The sequence below is a fragment of the Zalophus californianus genome, chromosome 5 (assembly GCF_009762305.2).
Source record: "Zalophus californianus isolate mZalCal1 chromosome 5, mZalCal1.pri.v2, whole genome shotgun sequence".
Lineage (NCBI taxonomy): Eukaryota > Metazoa > Chordata > Mammalia > Carnivora > Otariidae > Zalophus > Zalophus californianus.
The window spans coordinates 149,664,210-149,676,393 of NC_045599.1; positions in this window are offsets into that span (position 1 = coordinate 149,664,210).

The following is a 12,184-nucleotide window of genomic DNA, read 5'->3' on the forward strand; positions in this document are numbered from 1 at the left end:
ATTCATATGTATGGACTACCTTTTTTTCAAAGATTTTATTTATTTATTTGAGAGAGAGAGAGAGCCAGTGAGAGAGCAGGAGCAGGGGAGCAGAAGGAGAGGCAGAGAGAGAATCTCAAGCTGACTCCCCGCCGAGCAGGGAGCCCGATGCGGGGCTCAATCCCGGGACCCTGGGATCATGACCTGAGCCGAAGGCAGACGCTTAACTGACTGAGCCACCCCGGCGCCCCAAAAAGCAGATTTTTTTTATAATTAGATTTTCTTTTCAATTGGCACGGAAAGTTCAGCATGTTACTTAATACACAGCGGACTGTCACATGTGTACACATATATACATACAGTCACACACACACACACACACACACACACACACACACACACACACACACACACTCATCCTTCCCTTATTTTGCATGTCAATTCCGCCTCCAGACACCGTAGCCTCTTCCTACGCTATTCTGTGAGTGTTGAACTAAAGACACCCAACACACATTGCCTGCTCCTCTCCCAGAAGTGACCAGCTGCCCCCGGCCAACTGTTAACATTGCCCCCATAGCTCTCATTCTTTCTTTGAAAATGGAGCAGGCAGTACCGGCCCTGCTCTCTCTCCTGCACGGTTACCAGGCAATGGAGAAAGCACCAACTGCATCTGCCATGGAAATCAGTGCAGATGGAAGAAAGAGGCTCAGAATCACCACTGGGGAACGGAAAGGGGCCCAAGGGCACATAATCAGGTATTTTACACTTTGTGTATGGGGCTGCCTCTGGAGACATCTTTGGGGGTTTTCCACTCTAAAGACCAATGGGACCTCTGCTTTTGAGATAAAGGGGGAAGCTTGCTGCCTTCAACTTTCCTTCTGCTCTCCATTGGGGAATCCTGTAATTTGCATTTTAGATGTAAATTCATGTAAATCAGCACTTATTTTCAGATGAAATCCTACTATTGAGAACAATCTGGAGTCATTCTCTAATGCCAGCATGCATTTGATCCCCATATAATTTCTTGGCATATGGATTAAGCCTGCAATAAGGGTGGCACGCTCATGATTGGGCATGCAAGACAATTGACCCTTATTTTTCCACAAGGACAGGGAAATCTAATTGTAACGCCTTTTTTAGCATCTGAGACAAAGCCGGGCTCAGTGCCAGTTCTGCTAATTGGCTGGAGTGTGGGCCATCCAGTACCAATCTTTTGGGGTCAGTTATATTTTCTTTTTGCCTTCAGTCCAAAGAAAGCTCTTCACCCCTGGTCTGTTGATTGTCAGTCGATGTGTTCAGTTTCAGTAAAGCAAGAGAAGGTATATAAACCAGCCCAAATTAACTATCCCTTTCAGGCAGACCTTACCCCAGGGCTTTGTCCTTGTGAATGATGGATGTATCATCCTGGTGATCTTATCTGTATACAGAGGAAAGCCCTGAGCAGAAGTCTTTAGGAAGAAAGAGGTTGCAATCCTCAAGTCTTTGGAAAAATAGGTGCTGATTGGACATACCAGCTTGCAGCTCTTATTGGGAATTGAGAAAATAAAGAAAAGGTAGGGAATGTTCTTCTGAAGGCTGAAGAGCATTGGCTATCTAAAGACACATTACATAGATTGGTCACATTACAGATCTGTTGTTACATAGATTTAGGTAAACATTAGAAAAAAGTCATGAGCCTGAAATTGAACAATACATCATTGGGAAAAGCATTAGATTATAAGACAGAATATCAGTATAGACTGAGTGTGAAGAGGCTCCTTGTGTGTCGTAAGGAATATGTGCTGGAAATCACGCTGAGGAAGATGAGGCAATGGTCAAAACAGGACACTCGTAGCGGGTGCAGAATCCTCGGTGCATCATGGTGGATAGAATGAACCAGACAGCTTCTCAGATGACTCTGTTGAGTGTAAGGGGGCTGAGAGTAGATGGCACACACTCTCTCGATAATACCAGGAGAAATAATTCTAATGATTGTAAAAGAAATCAAGACTTTTTCTTGCCCCTTACAACTCTTGTACGTCTATTATTATTGTTAAACTACTTTTGAAATATGGATGGATAGTTCTTGCTGATTTTTCGCTTTTCTTCTCTCTTGGGAGATTTTTGGGTGTGCGGTTTGAAGCTGAGAGTTTGCTGTCACCTTTAGCTGTCATTCTGTCTAGGGATCTCGGTGAGGTGGCCAGCTGACTCCCCTGGGTGAAGAGGCAACAGCCTCCGCGCATCTGTAGGGACCCGCCAACATCTCTCAGGCCGGGAGTCAGATGGCAGGGAAGGAGCAGGTGGGGCTTAATTAGCACAAAGAGCCAGCTCATTAGTGGTGAGGGGCGTCTGCCGGGAAGCTGAGCAGGCAGCAGCCCCTTTAAAGGGAAGAAACAAGGAATTAGTGACGAATCGTTATTAAAATGCAGACAGGCTTCAGCTAAATCATTATACTCATGCCCATAATGAGAGGCCAACAAATAGAAACACCCCACCCGAGAGTCCACAAATAGAGTTCGAGGGGCAATTTAGATGGGGAGGGTCCTGCAGAGAGCAGTTGCAAGGCTTTAGCACTTGAACTGAGAATTTGAGGGAAAGATGGAATAGGAAGATTTAGTCAAGTGATGGAATAACGACTTTCGAGAATAAAAGGGGCTGCTATGCTGAGGATGGTGACCAGCTGTCCCTTCTTTCCAGTGAGGCAGGAACAAAGGCAGGGAGAGGAGGGGCCAGCAAGAGGGGGTGGCGTGTGGGGGACAGGGGGCGGGAACTGCGGGGGTGAACATGGCAGCTATAAAAGCCGTGCGCCCTGGAGGTAGTTCTCAGCGTGGACCTGCAAAATAGCCTGACTGATCTTAGCAAACACCTGACCAGCGCCCTCCAGGAAGGCTCACTGGGGAGAATGGAGGCTCATGGCAGGGGGGAAGGGCACCCACTAGGGTTCAAGGCCTCCACTGCTCTCAGGACGCAGGACCCCGGGGGGTGGCTATCAGAGCCCCCAGGGCCGGCACAACTGTGGCAGCGGGAGGCACAGCACAGACCTCCCCATGTCCCACTGCAGGTGAAGCCCAGACCTAACACTGGGGTTTTCACCTGTGTTTCCACCTCCTTCCCACCCCGCTTCTAGGACAAGGTCCTTTTCAATTCACACCGCCTGTTTCTACAAGCCCAGCTCCCTGGAACACACTTCCTAGTAAGTCTGCAATGTCAGCAACCTCCACAAAACAAACAAATACCGTCGTTAGAGTGGAAAAAAAATGGAGCCGCAGACCCATTTTCGGGATCACTTTTGAAGGAACAAGTGTGGAGTTCTCAGATTCTAGAGGTGGTGGCTGCTGATTATAGTTGGAATAATCTCTCTCAAATCTTTTGAGAACAGAGGCTATAAATCCAGCTCATGCAACGCTGCAAAGTTGCTGCCTCAGAGACGCTGGGATCCGCGGAGGGTCCTCCTGGGTCTTGAGAGCTACTGCATTCTCCCAGCACTTTTCTTGTCTGAGTACTGCTTGTTTTGGAGCAATATCATGCAAAATGAAACTTCACTTACTGGACCTTTGCTAAGGATGGGCAGAGAGTAAATATGGCCAGCAAGTGTATTTACGTGGTTGTACAACCATAACTGTTATTTAATTCCAGAATGTTGTCACCACTCCAGAACGATCCAATACCCCTTCACGGTCGCTCTCCACTTCCTTCCTCCCCAGCCCCCGACAATCACTGATCCATATGCTATCTCTGTAGATCTACCTACTCAAGGCATTTCACGCAAGCACAATCATACAATAGATAACCTTTTTGTGTCTGGCATCTTTCAGTTAGCGTAATGCCTTCAAGCTTTTTATGTCTGAGTAACACTCCATTTTACGGATAGAGCACATTTTGTTTATCCATTCACCAATTCATGGAAATTTGGGTTTACCACCATTGTTTTGTTTGAATAATATGGTTTTGACCTTATATATACAAGGTTTTGCATGACACATTTTCAATTCTCTCAGATGTATTACTTAAGAGTAGAATTGCTGGATCGTATGGTAATTCTGCATTTAATTTCAGAAGAACTGCCTGATGCTTTCCACAGTGTGTACGACACTCTACATTCCTAACAGCGGTCGGGAGTGTTCTCCTTTCTCTACATCCTTGCCAATACTTGTCTTTTCCCTTCTCGGATGATGACCATCCTAAGCAGGTGTGGAATCATACCTCATTTCAGTTTTGATTTGCAGTTACTCAACTATTAATGATGTTGAACATATGTGTGTGTGTGTGTGTACTTGTTGGCCATTTTGGACAAATGTCTCCTTTGGAAAAATGTCTATTCAAAAATTTTGCCCACGTTTTAATTGGGCCAGTTGTCTTTTTTATCATGGAGTTTTACATGTTCTTTATATATGTTGGATACAAGACCCATATCATGATTTGACCCAGACACATGATTTGCAAATATTTTCCTCCCGTCCTCTAGATTATTTTTTTACTTCCTTTGTAGTGTCTTTTGATGTATGTAAGTTTTTAATTTTGATGAAACCTTAGTTGATGTTAATCAAAAGACTTAGGTCTGTGTTTCTAAACTTGTTTTCAATATCAAACCCCTAAGAAGTAAATTCTAATTTATTTAATGAGATAAATTAAATATTAAGGAGTGAATTTTGTCAAATAGCATCGAGCTTTGAAGGGCCACAAACCACTGCAACATATAAGATTTATTTTCCTTCAGGGGCACCTGGGCGGCTCAGTTAGTTAAGTGTCTGCCTTCAGCTCACATCATGATCTTGGGGTCCTGGGATGGAGCCCTGCATGGGGCTCCCTGCTCAGCGGGGAGTCTGCTTCTCCCTCTCCCTCTGTGCTCTCTTTCTCTCTCACTCTCTCAAGTAAGTAAATAAAATCTTTAAAAAAATATTTATTTTCCTCCAACAATCAATTGTTCTCTTGGGGAGCACCTGGCACCCCATTTTCACTGAGAATGCAGAAATGAGGTCAGAGCTATCGCTCTTTACCTAAACTTAGGTGAGGTTGGGAAAGAGACTTGAGCCCACTGTCTGTGTGAGTTAATCTGCTTGGGAACTCCAGACCCTGTCCAGCCCAGAGACATTCTCTACTTCCTTAGGCCATACGTGATCTTTCTCAGCTAAACCTTTACAGATTGAATATAAAGGCACCAGTGGTTTTATTATTCCCTCCCTGGGCAGTCTGGGACCTCAGACTGCTAACAGTGCCTCAGAACATTTCCAACAGTTGTTCAGTTTACACAATTTATTGCTTAATCATATGGTATGGGTTTATAGCTGGGTTTCGATCTGCCAGTCCTGGCTTGCTTTTATGTTCACATAATACACGTCACTGGCACTGGATAAATACTTGGAATACCAACGTAAATCTTACTTCCTCCAACTTGATTTGAGGGTTCTATGCTGACAATGTCTTAAAGACCTCTTTTTATTCCATTGCAAAGTCTAGCTTGGTATTGTCCACCAGCGTGGATTTGACACCTACTGACTCCTTGACATTTGTGTGTCTCTTCATCTAAAAGAAGTGATGTATGTGCTTTGTTAGAATAACTTCCTGATGGTTTTATTTTGCTATGTGTCCCTGGTCACATATGGGTGGCATTCATGGAGTTGGGGTTACTTTCTGTCAGATCCCTGGGCTAGGCCCTGGACAGCTAGGTTGGAATCAGGAAAAAGAGTATTTTCCCAAAGTGTTGGAAATGATGCTAGTGTAGAAGCTAGGTGACTTAAGGGAGAAAATCAGAGGTCAGGACCAACCTAGCTATATTTAGAATCAGACATGTGGGTCCCTTGAAGGCTGCAAACAGCAAGTCAGGTGAGTGATGAAGGGCCCTGGGACCACCATGAGGTGGACAAGCAGTATAAGGCAGGTTAAGGTGAAATGGCCTTCGAGGAAGCTGGGAACAGCCAGCCCAGTGAGAAAGGTGGCCCAGTGGGATTTGAAGGTGTAGCCATTCTAGGTGACTGACTAGTACAGCAAGATGAGCAATCAGGGCCAATGAGTAGCCCTAGGAGTATGCTCTACACTGTCCTGGAGACACTGACCCCAAATCTGCACTACACTGGTGGAGAGGGAGCTATGGTTTAATTAGGTCTTTTTTTTTTTTTTTTATTCAGTTAGCAACTGGGTCTTTTTGCTATTCTTAGTTAGAAAAATTCTTAAGAGAGAGGCCAATGGATAAGTATACGTATAAACTCTAGACAGTAGCTGTCACTTTATGCAGGGCTCCAAAGTGCCTCGTTTCTATAATGACAAAACTTTATTTTTGTTCTGAATTATCCTACAGTGTCTATGAACTGAAATCACGTACAATGCCGTGAACCTTCACCTCTAATATCTGTCCATGCAGACTTGGTCTAAGGGGCCATGAGACTGGGGATTTCTTAAGGGACAGGGCTTATGGATTGGCTCCTTTTATCTTCCTCAGAGGTGAAGTGCTTTTGTCCCTTCTCTCTCTCCGGTAACTTCTACAGACTCCATTATTGGATGTCTCACTTGTTTTTTTTCCTCTAGGAAGAGAGTGGTTGGGGACCATTGGTGGGAACAGATAATGGAGTTAGTCATTCGTGTACTTTGTAGCCCAGGATCCTCAGAAGGCTTTAGTAAGAGCCTAACACAAAAGGATGCTAGAATAAGAGACCCAGATGTCTTTATAGCGTGTCCACTGAGGACTGGGCATAAGACGGTCTGCATCTAGTGGGATTGGATCTGGTGCATCCATTCATGATCAACCAACCCCAGTTGGCAATGGTCTCTCAAGCCACATCCAAGCCCAAGACAGCTAGGTTGCAGGACTGTTCTGAGAAACTCCAGAACTTCAAGGACGGGATGTTGGTCTTCTCCCTGGAGACTGGGAATAGTACCCCGGGTGATGCTGGGTTGCTGGGGCAAGACTAGACTCATGCAGCCAGCAGTGTGCCTTCTGAGAGCAGCCATGTCATGCTGTGAGTACTGGCGAGTCTGGACTGCCCGGAAGCTCAAGAACCTGTTCTTGATGTAGTGAACAATGTAGAGTTGTTCTCGGTTGGGCTGTGGGGTTTCCCTGGTAAATAACCCAGGACATGTGAACTCTTCCAGAAGAATCTTGAGGTGTCCTGACTGTCTTACTGCTCTTGGAGCCTCCCCTCAAGGCCCTAGAGGCCTCAGAGAGTGCTGAGTTCACTACTGTGGTAGGAGAGTCTGAAACCCCAAGATGACCCAGTTATGCACTGATTTCTAGATGTAAAAGTGGGTACGCATGGGCCCCTTGCTTGGGAATAGACAAGGGGAGCTTAAAAATGTAAGAATATGACTTCTGTACCTGGTTATGTTCACTGTGTAAGAGGTAACTTCTGCTGAACTGATCATAGACACGTAGACACTTGGCTGTTGCCAGGTGACGGTCTGAGATGTGATCAAATCCAAGCTAACAACTGAAATGAGTGTTCTGGATAAGCTATGACTTTCTGTTTGTTATCTCCCTATCCTGATTCCTCAGATAATTAAACAGGGACATCTCAAGTTGCCTGTCATTGCAAAGCCTGCTCTGCTGCAGGAAGCATTTTGTTTCAAAGAAGGAAGAATGAAGGCAAAATTTGATGTAAGGTGTAGTTAGAACTCACCTTTCAGGGCTTCATCCTCTCCACCTTCCCTGTTCCCTCCCCCTGCTGCTCCTTCTTCCCTCCTCTTCTTCTTGGTTGTACCAAATAATACTTTATTTCCTAATTTTCAAAGTAGGTATTATCCTCAACTATAGAAAATCAAAAAATGAATAGCCTCAAAACCACTGTAAATCATATTTTCTTGTTGGACTTAGTAATTTTTTTTGGCAACAAATACGTCAATTTTGAACCTCTCTGCACATTGAGAGTAAGTTGGATTTTCTTAAATAATTTCTTAAAACCTTTAATTATGTAGGGGAGGACATATGCTATCAGTGACATATATACATGTCCAAGATGGGGAAATCCATAATAAAGATGCTTTAAAACTAGTCATCTCCATATGTGTCAAATATGGTGCTCACAGGAACTCGTAACATATTTACCCTCTTTCTTTTCCATGGAAGGCAAATTGCCGCTGAACCTTTAGAAAAAGTTACCATTCCAGATTAAGTGAGTATTTTGTATGAGATAGTAGTTAAAAGCATGGACTCTTCACTAAATAATTACCTATCATCTATTATGTGGAAAATACCTTGTTAAGTATCACCAAGGATACAAAGTAACATGACCTTGTGTCTCTGATCACAGCCATCTCATTATCTAGTGAGTCAAGATTAAAACATGCACAAGAAACTGTAACCAAATCACTGTGACACCAGTCTTGTAAGCAGAGATGACATAGACTAGCATTTCAGATGTGGGCTAATTTAGCTTGGGTCATTCAAGTGCAGGTCACATTTAAATGAGATTGTAAAAAAAAAAATAACGGAATTTAAGAAAGCAGAAATGAGGGAGAACATTCAGGAGGTGTATATGTGGAAAAGTGGAGGGGCGGCAAAAGGAGGGACCAGCATCCAATGATGACTGATGACAGCACAAAACACAGAACACACTAGGCGCATGGCAGGCTGTGGCCAGACTCCCCAGAGTCTGCTCCGGGCAATGGCTGCCCTTCATCATTTCTGAGCACTGAAGTGATACAGTCATGGGAGAAATGATTGAGAATGGATGAACCGGAGGCAGAGTGATGGCTTAGAAGCATCTTATGGGAGTTTAAGAATGAGAGATTGAAGATGTGGCAGTCCAGTGGGTATGGTAGGAATAGAAAGGAGGGGATAGAAAATGCAAACTTAACCTTACAAAGAAAACCTCCTAAGACTTGGTGATTGATTGATTGATCGATTGGCTACCAAGGGAGGCAGGAAAGGAGAGGAAAGAACCGAAAAGAACTTGAGGGTTTTATGTCTGCATGATTGGAAACGTGATTAAACATGAAGTCAGGAGGAGGATGTGGTTTGAGAGAGAAAATTACTGTGTGTGTTTACAGGTGATGAATTCCAGGAGCTAAAGTTCCAATAAGCGGATGCAAAGTGTGCATAGTGAGAGATGGGTAATAGCAAAAGTGGATTTAGGGAGTTGCCCTTTTGCAGGTGTAGTGAAAGCTACAAGCGTGAGTGAGATCATGGGAAGGAAGTTGGCGAAAAGTAACAACTTTGGGAAAGCTTTTACTCCAAAGGCGATGGGAGGCCCATGAGTGAACTCTTCCTGTTGTAAGAGTTACAAGAGTTTGGGCTCCACTTGGGCATCTCATGTCACCTCCAGTTCAATATGTTCAAACCAAATTCATCGTGTCCACTTGGCCTCCTCTTTGTGGTCACCCTCTGGCCTTATCTCCGTTGTGGTGCCAATAACAAGTCAGCAAGCAAATGGGAAACCTTGGAAACCCTCTTTTCACTGTCTTCATCCTGTCTTTTAGTAAATTGTGAGTACTTAAATGTAATATAGTTAAATTTAGGACTAGCGGGGCTTTTTTTGGTCTTGTTAAATAACTCTACCTAAAGTCATGAATATGTTCTTCTATATAATTGTTTACATGCTTTATCCTTTAACTTTAACATTCATGACATTAATCTACCTGCAAATGTTTCTGATACATGGTATATGAAGTAGTACTCTGATTTCATCTATGCTTTTTCCATATGGATAACTATCTCAACAGTATTTATCAAAAGGACACCTCCACTAGTCTTAAGTGTCACTCTAGATTTATGCCAAGACGTTCATGCATGTACAAGATTTCATTATTTTTTTATGGCCGAGTAATATATATATATCGGGACACTTGGGTTACTTCCATATCTTAGCTATTGTAAATTGTTGCAGTAAATATGGGTGTGTATACATCTTTTCAAACTAGGGTTTTTCTTTTCTTTCGGTAAATACCCACTGGTGGCATTATTGGTTCATAAGGAATTCTATTTTTAACATTATGAAGAACCTCCACAATGTTTTCCACAGTGGCTGCACCAGTTTGCATTCCCACAAAAAACATAATCCTATAAGAACATGGATGAATCTAGAGATAATACTACCAATACTAAGTTAAATAAGTCAGTAAGAGAAAGACAAATGCCACACGATTTCTCTCATACGTGAAACTGAAGAAACAAAACAAACAAAGTAAAAAAGAGACAAACTAGAAAACAGACTCTTATACAGAGAACAAACTGATGGTTTACCAGAAGGGGGTGGTGGTGGGAATGGGTGAAATAGGTGATGGGAATTAAGGATTATCATCAAGGGCACTGAGTAATGTATGAAATTGTTGAATTGTTATATTGTACACCTGAAACTAATTAACACTGTATGTTAATTATACTTGAATTAAAAAAAAAAAGATACTTCCACCCATCAAATTAAAAACTTAAAGGAAATGGAGCCATAATTTTTTTAAAGAGTTCATGCAGGTAGAGATTTGCTTCTAGGCCCTATCTTGTTCCCTTTCATCCATTAGTCTCTGCACAAACAAGTATCATACAGTCTTGGTTGCTACACTTGATAATATGCTTCAGACATAGTGAACAATTTTCCCATTTCCAATTATTCTTCAAGAATGACTTGGATGGGGCACCCGGGTGGCTCCGTCGGTCAAGTGTCTGCCTTCGACTTGGGTCATGGTCCCAAGGTCCTGGGATGGAGCCCCACATCAGGCTCCCTGCTTGGCAAGCCAGCTTCTCCCTCTCCCTCTGTCTCTGCTCCCCCTGCTGTGCTCTCTCTCAAATAAATAAATAAAATCTTAAAAAAAAAAAAGAATGACTTGGGTATCCAAGTCCCTCTGTATTTCCAAATAAATTTTGCAACCAGTTTGTCAGGTTTTCCCAAACCCTGCTGTATTGTTAGTTGAGATTTCATTAACTGTACATCTGAGAAGAATTGAAATCTTTACAAAATTGGGTCTATCAACCAATGCCATCCATTAGAGTCTTCTTTAATATCTCCTATTGACATTTTATATTTTCTCTATAAAACCCTTACATATTTTTAAGGTTTTTTGGGGGACAACTGTGTTTTATTTTTGCTTATTGCTAAGACTAATGTCTAATAGTTTACTGCTGATGTTTTCTTTGAGGAGTTTTATGGTTTCAGGTCTTATATGTGGGTCTTTCTTTAATCCATCTTGAGTTTATTTTTGTGTATGGTGTAAGAAAGTGGTCCAGATTCATTATTTTTCAAGTAGCTGTCCAGTTTTCCTAATGCTATTATAATTGGCATTTTTTAATATTTGTTTTGTAGACTTTTATTATTGACATATAAAAATGAAATTTATTTTTATATGTTGAATTTTAATAATCTTTCAATTTTGCTAAATTTTCCTTTTAATTCTAATAAAATTTTATGGATTCTTTTTACATAAAAAAAAATTCATATCCTCTCCAAAATCACATCACTTCCATTTCCAGGTCTTGTATTTTCCCTTTCTTTGTAATTCTTGTCTTACTGGTGGCTAGCCCTCTGCTACAATGTTGAAAGAAATGTGCAGTATAAGACATTTTTGTTTTGTTCCTGATATCAAAAGATTTCAACTTTTTAACCATTAAATATGCTTTGCATAATTTTGGTAGACTCTCTTTATTAGCCCGAGGAAGATCTCTTCTATTCTTAATTTATTAGATAGTTTGTCATTTTTATTACAAAAAGCTTTATCAAGTGCTATTTCTGCATCTGTGACTTTTCACTTGTTAACATTTTGGATTACACTGATTTTCCACCATCAAACCAACCTTGCATTGTGGAGTTAAACCTAATTTAGTAATGATATCTGTACTTTTAGCTGGATTCAGTTTGTCCCTATTCTGTTTAGACTTTTTGCATATATGTTCAAGAGAGACTGGCATGTGATTTTCTTTTGCCTATTGTTCTTGTCAGATTTTTCATTAATGTTATACTCATTTCAGAAAATGACATGAGACATTTCCTGTTCTCCAAATGAATTTATTTATATTTTGATTTTTTTTAAAGATTTTATTTATTTGACCGAGAGAGACACAGCGAGAGAGGGAACAGAAGCAGGGGGAGTGAGAGAGGGAGAAGCAGGCTTCCCGCTGAGCAGGGAGCCCGATGCGGGGCTCGATCCCAGGACCTTAGGATCACGACCTGAGCCGAAGGCAGACGCTTAACGACTGAGCCACCCAGGCGCCCCTTGATTTTTTTTTTTAATGTTAGAGAAAAGAAATGTGAGTTAAGACACTTGGACCTAATGTTTTCCTTAGGAAGAGATTTTTGAGTTCTTTATT